We start from the raw sequence: 6,540 nt of genomic DNA, 5'->3' as shown, positions 1-6,540 counted from the left end.
TTCAACACGAGGGGGGGGGGTCGATATACCCCCTCCTCGATAACATTATTTTCCCGTGTATGTATGTCGTCGTTGTCGATATAAAACCCCCTCCCGATAACTTCAACACGTGGGGGGGGGTCGATATACCCCCTCCCCGATAACATTATTTTCCCGTGTATGTATGTCGTCGTTGTCGATATATATAACTCCCTCCCAGATAACTTCGACATGATGGACGGTCGATATGTATACCCCCTCTCGACCGTGATAACTTATACCACGGGAGCACCCCCCGGCCCTCTCGCTCGACCAAAACTCTCGAGGACACCCAAACCCTAGAAAAAAACAATGTCGGTCTCCTACCCCCTCCCGCCGCGCCCCTACCCTTGAAGCGTTGCCTAGGCCACCCCAAACCCGGAATAAGCTAGGTCTACGTTTGCACTAATATATCCACCTGCTGTCATGTTTGTGTAATAATTGCCATGTTGTAATATTTGCAGACGCAATGGAGCACGGACGAGATGAGCAAGCAGAAGAGGTGTTGGGGGACATAATCTTAGCCGGAGGTGATATCTTGTCGTATCTTAACGACAATGATGGTCTGGAAGAACAGGGTGAAGAAGCAGGCTACGGTGATCGAAGAGTGGAGCAGGAAAGACATGACGGTGACCCAATGCTAGTGCAAGAAGGAGCCTGTGGTGACGGCTCCGGTGACCGAACAGAGTCTGGACAGGTAAATATATTAGTTAAGCCTGTGCTGACTAGCTAATTGATGCATTCATTGTTTTGGTATGTACACATATTAATTAACACTCGTCTTTCTTATTTTTTCTAGCCCTCCGGATCGAGCAGAACTGCGGTAAAGAGACGAGGCCCGAAGAGAAAGTTGCGCTCGGATGAAAGGTTTGAGATCACAGCAATCGCGCGTGACGGCCAACCGATTGAACCCCTCTGGACAAAGGATGCTTTTGCTGCTCAGTGCGGGGTTCTAGTTAGGGACAACATCCCGATCAGCATCCACCAATGGTATAAGCCTAAGAAGGAAGACCCTGAGGTGTCTTATGTCAATGATATGCAGAAAGATGATCTTTGGACTGAGCTGAAGGCAAATTTCACCCTACCGCCAGAGGAGGATCCGGAGAAGCCAGTTATAGAGCAATTAATCAAGTCTCATGCTCTTAAGAAGATGGCATACCTATTCAGGAGGTGGAAGAATGAGCTGAAAACGTTTGTCGACAAAGAAGAGACACCAGAATTCATCGGCCGGTATGAGAAGATCAGAGATCACTGGCCCGCATTTGTGGCCCACAAGACATCGGAAAAGAGTAAGAAGATGTCAGCGACAAACAAGAAGAATGCTGCGAAGAAGAAGCTTCACCATCGCACGGGGTCAGGTGGCTACCTCAAAGCCCGACCTAAGTGGGCCAAGTCTGAGAGGGATCTGCTTGATAAAGGGATCGAACCAGAGACAATGAACTGGCCAGACCGTTGCCGGACTTGGTTCTTCGGGGCTGGCGGAACCTTGGACCCTGTATCAGGGAGGTGTCGTTGGACGGACGAGCAACTTGCAATACCCGTCAAGAAGCTTAAGCACTATATCGATGCAGCGCAGCAAGAGACGTTCGTTCCAGACAGAGAGAATGACGAGCTCACAATGGCCCTCGGGAATCCTGAGCACCCTGGACGGACACGAGGCACGCCAGGCTCCGTTCCGTGGAAGGCTGGTTTTCCGGACACGGGCGGTTACAAAACCCAGGAGAGGAGGAAAAAAGTGGAGCAGATCCAAATTCAGAAGCTGCACGAAAGGGTTCAAGCGCTAGAGGAACGAGACGGCAATCGAGATGCCGAAACTGCCCCCAAGCTACACCGCCATCTCAGCGGAGAAGCAGCGTGGCTTCCACCGAGCTGCCTCAGCTGGAGCATGCGGCTCCTGCTAGCTACCCTGTGGATGCTATCACGGAGTCTCAACATTGCCACCTTATGGCGGAATGGCAGAACTTGAAAGTCAAGGCGGCTGTTGGCTCTGTTTTACCTACTGAACCCGGCGCAACCTACCACTGCTGGCCGATTCCAGAAGGATATGCTAGGGTGATGGTGGATGAAATAACGGAGGGATTTGAGGACCTCCAGCTTGACCACCCTACCGGTGAAGGGGAGACTCGGCTAGGTTTAGCTCTGAAGACTCCATGCCTATGGCGGAAGGAGCTCATCAAGCTTCTGAACTAGACGGCTCCGGCGAGTAAGGGCACTCCGCCTCCTCCTCCGCCTCCTCCTCCGGCGAGTGATCAGGGCACTCAGCCTCCTTCTCCGGCGCGTGGTGGCACTCCGCCTCCTTCTCCGCCAGCGCCGGCGCGCCAGAGCAGCCAGCCTCCTCCTTCTCCGCCTCGTCAGCAAGGGCGGAAGAGACCCGCTGCCGCTGCGGCTGCTCCGGCGCGTCGTAGTCCTTCTCCTCCGCCTCGTAAGCAAGGAAAGAAGACAGCCGCAGCCGCTCTGTCTGCTCTGCCGGTGTCTAGCAGTATAGCTGCCAGAGGCGGGAGGCAATACAGATTCGGTCCTTCTCTGAAGACTCCAGAGAAGTTACCATATGAGAGGACCGAGGAGGAGAACGCGAAGATCGTGCGAGCCGAAGTGAAGAAGTTCTTTGAAGGGGTGAAAGCAAAGAAACATCCACCTCCGGAGGAGAAGGTAGATCCGGTGAAAGCAAAGCGCACTCTGGCTGCCCTGACAAAACCACCAAAGTCTCCGCCGAGAGGCAACTATGAGCGCGTTCTTGCAAAGGCATATGCCGAAGCGGAGCGGTCGGGAAGTACTGTCAGTGATAAAAGGATGAAAGAACGACGAGCTGGGAAAAAAATTGCCCAGCTCGGCGAACAAGAGAACCAATCGTGCCCCCCGCTCAAGGTGTCAAAAGACATCGTCGCTAATGATCCGAGTATGGTGCCCGGTTATAGCAATCTTGGAGATTACCTGCCCGACGATGTACATTATGAAATCATGGAGGTGGACGAACACAAATACCATTACGGGAAGCCTCTCGTCAAAGATGTCAGATCTCTAAGCACGATGATGCGAAGACTACATGATTGGTACATGAAAACCTGCAGAGAGTCTGATGGGATGAGTACTTTGACGCTGAGAGTTAAACCAGAGCATGACCTCGTTGGAATTGAACTGCTGAATGTTCCATTTGAGGATTTCTTCCAGTTTTACAATCAAAAGGCCCTCGATAAAACAACGATCACTTGCTACTATCTGTAAGTAGTACTACTTCTGTCATTAAGTCTCTCTATATAGGTCAGCTCTTTCATTGCATGTATTTATACTTATCCTCACTATATTATGCAGATTGAAGATCGCCGAATTGAAGAAAAGACAAATCGGTGATATTGGGTTCATTAACACAAATCTCATAGATGCATATACGGTTGAAACACATCCCAAAGAAGCCAAGGCCAACTTGCTACAATCGTTGGTATTAAATCAAAACAAAGATATAATACTCTTTCCTTACAACTTCAAGTGAGTGTTACTGTCTTGTGCATATTCGGTTTCCCTTATTAGTCCAGGTTATGGTAATGTAATTGATGACTTATGCATGCATGCGCAGCTTCCACTATATTCTCCTAGAGATTAAGCTAGAGCCGGGAGTAGTAACCGTCTTAGACTCGAGACGAAAAGATCCCCAGGACTATGCGAACATGACTCAAATGCTCCAGAAGTAAGTTAAATCGATCATTATCCACCATATCAGCAACTTTGTTCATTTCCTGATATCAAGTAATTGTTTTCTTTGTCTGGCAGGGTTTGGAGAAAATTCACCTCAAAAGCTCCGGGACTGCCGAAGAAGCTGCAATTTAATCACCCGAAAGTAAGTACTATAGTAGCATGTTCCGCGCATCTCCTAGTGATTCAAGCGGTAGTTTCATCAATACCATTTAGCATGCTTGCTTATCAGTTTGATTGATCTCTATTTCTTGTAAAGTGGTTGTGGCAGGAACCCGGGAATAATTACTGTGGATACTACGTTTGCGAGTCCATCCGCTACCATACCTGTGAGCGGGGCTACACTGAAGAACAATATGAAGTGCGTAAGCAATAATATTCACAATTTTATTTTATTACCATCATTTGTGTTGAGTTTCATTTATTCATATATATATGTATTGACCCCCTTCTTCAAATTAAATGTTTCAGAAGCGGGATGAACTCCTAGCAGAAGATCGTATGCGAGGAATTCAAGAGGAATTGGCGGCATTCTTCCTTGACCACGTGATCGCTGAAAACGGAGAATACTATGTGGACCCTGTGTTCCTACAATATAATTAGGAGATTGTATTGTAAGAGATAATTATTGTATATATGTAGCCGGTAGTGTCGGATAGATATACGAGAACTTGTTGTTCGACCAATATCTCGGAGAAGGAGAGGTGGTCGATATCACTTCTCTCTGTATGCATATGTTCATGACGATCTTCTGTTTCCTTCATTTGATTACTAGCTAGCGTGTCTACTCCTCTCCATACGTATATAGTACGTAGCGTCGACCAAGCACGGAGATAAGAGAGGACACTTCTCTCTATTAATTAGCTAGCTAACACAATATATGAAACACCTAAATTAACCCCCCAAAACCCCTAAACCACCCCTTTCAAAAAAACAAAAACCTTAGCTCCTGCCAGGTGCTGACGCGTGGATGCCTATTGGTCCCGGTTGGTGGCACCAACCGGGACCAAAGGCCCTCCTGCCTGGGCTCCCCGCACCGGCCACGTGGACGGCCTTTAGTCCCGGTTCATGTAAGAACCGGGACTAAAGGGCTAGGGCATTAGTAACGACCCTTTAGTCCCGGTTCCAGAACCGGGACTAAAGGCCCTTATGAACCGGGGTAAAAGCCCCTTTTCCTACTAGTGTATCCATGCTAGTTTAATTTCTTTTTCTAGCTTTCTTTTTGTGTGTTTGATAAAACTTAAGAAAAACAAAAAAACTACTTAGTTTAATTTCCATGCTTGTATTAGTAATTAAAATGAAAACCCAAAAAGATTTCTTGTTCTTCTTTTACTTGTTGGGAGCTTTCCCGTGTAAATAGTTTTATTTCTTTTCTTTCTTTTGGGGGTCGAGAGGAGAAGACCATAATGAAAATGTTTAGTGGCTCTTATATGCATTATTGCTGATTTAACCTAGAGCCCATATTACTTTGTCTTCTCCCTTGAATTGAATGCTTGCAGATTCCAGCTTAGTCCAATGCACGTCCACTATTATTATTATACACACCGTTCGGTCGTGCAAGTGAAAGGCAATAATGACGATATACGATGGACTGATTGAGATGAGAGAAGCTGGTATGAACTCGACCTCTCTTGTTTTTGTAAATATGATGAGTTCATCGTTCCTGATTCAGCTTATTATGAATAAACATGTTTGCAATGACGATTAGAGATTATAGTTGCTTATGCCATGCTTAATTAGCTAGGAGCTTATAATGGTTTACCTTGCGTGCCAACATGCTATTAAAATGGTTGTGATGTGGTATGATAGGGTGGTATCCTCCTTTGAATGAATTGAGTGACTCGACTTGGCACATGTTCACACATGTAGTTGAAACAAAATCAACATAGCCTTCACAATATTTATGTTCATGGTGGATTATATCCTACTCATGCTTGCACTCAGTGTTGATTAATTTTAATGCATGTTCATGACTGTTGTCGCTCTCTCAGTTGGTCGCTTCCCAGTCTTTTGCTAGCCTTCACCTGTACTAAGCGGGAATACTTCTTGTGCATCCAAACTCCATAAACCCCAAAGTTATTCCATATGAATCCACCATACATTCCTATATGCGGTATCTACCTGCCGTTCCAAGTAAATTTGTATGTGCCAAACTCCAAACCTTCAAATGAAATTCTATTTTGTATGCTCGAGTAGCTCATGTATCAATTAGGGCTGTCTGTATCTTCCATGCTAGGTGGGTTATTCTCAAGAGGAGTGGACTCCGCTCCTCATTCACGAGAAAATGGCTGGTAACCGGGATGCCCACTCCCATGCTTTAAGAAAATCAAATCAAAATAATTGCAAACAAAACTCCCCCAGGACTCTTGTTAGTTGGAGGCACTCGTTGTTTCGGACAAGCCATGGATTGATGTTTGTTGGTGGAGGGGAGTATAAACTTTACCATTCTGTTTGGGAACCGCCTATAATGTGTGTAGCATGGAAGATATTGAGATCTCGTAGTTGTTGCGTTGACAGTGAAAGTACACCGCTCAAAATATTATTTATCACTATTTTAAAACCGAGCTCAGGCACCTCTACAAATCCCTGCCTCCCTCTGCAAAGGGCCTATCTATTTACTTTATGTTGAGTCATCACCTTCTTATTAAAAAGCACCCGCTAGAGAGCACCGCTGTCATTTGCATGCATTACTATTAGTTTATATTGGGTATGACTTGACTGGATCTCTTTTACCATGAATTATAATGTTTAGTCAGTCCTTGATCTTTAAAGGTGCTCTGCATTTTTGTTTTGCGGTCTCAGAAAGGGCTAGCGAGATACCATCTTGTCATATCA

This window comes from Triticum aestivum, chromosome 5D (genome assembly GCF_018294505.1).
Source record: "Triticum aestivum cultivar Chinese Spring chromosome 5D, IWGSC CS RefSeq v2.1, whole genome shotgun sequence".
NCBI classification, from domain to species: Eukaryota; Viridiplantae; Streptophyta; class Magnoliopsida; order Poales; family Poaceae; genus Triticum; species Triticum aestivum.
This window is presented reverse-complemented; position numbering follows the sequence as displayed.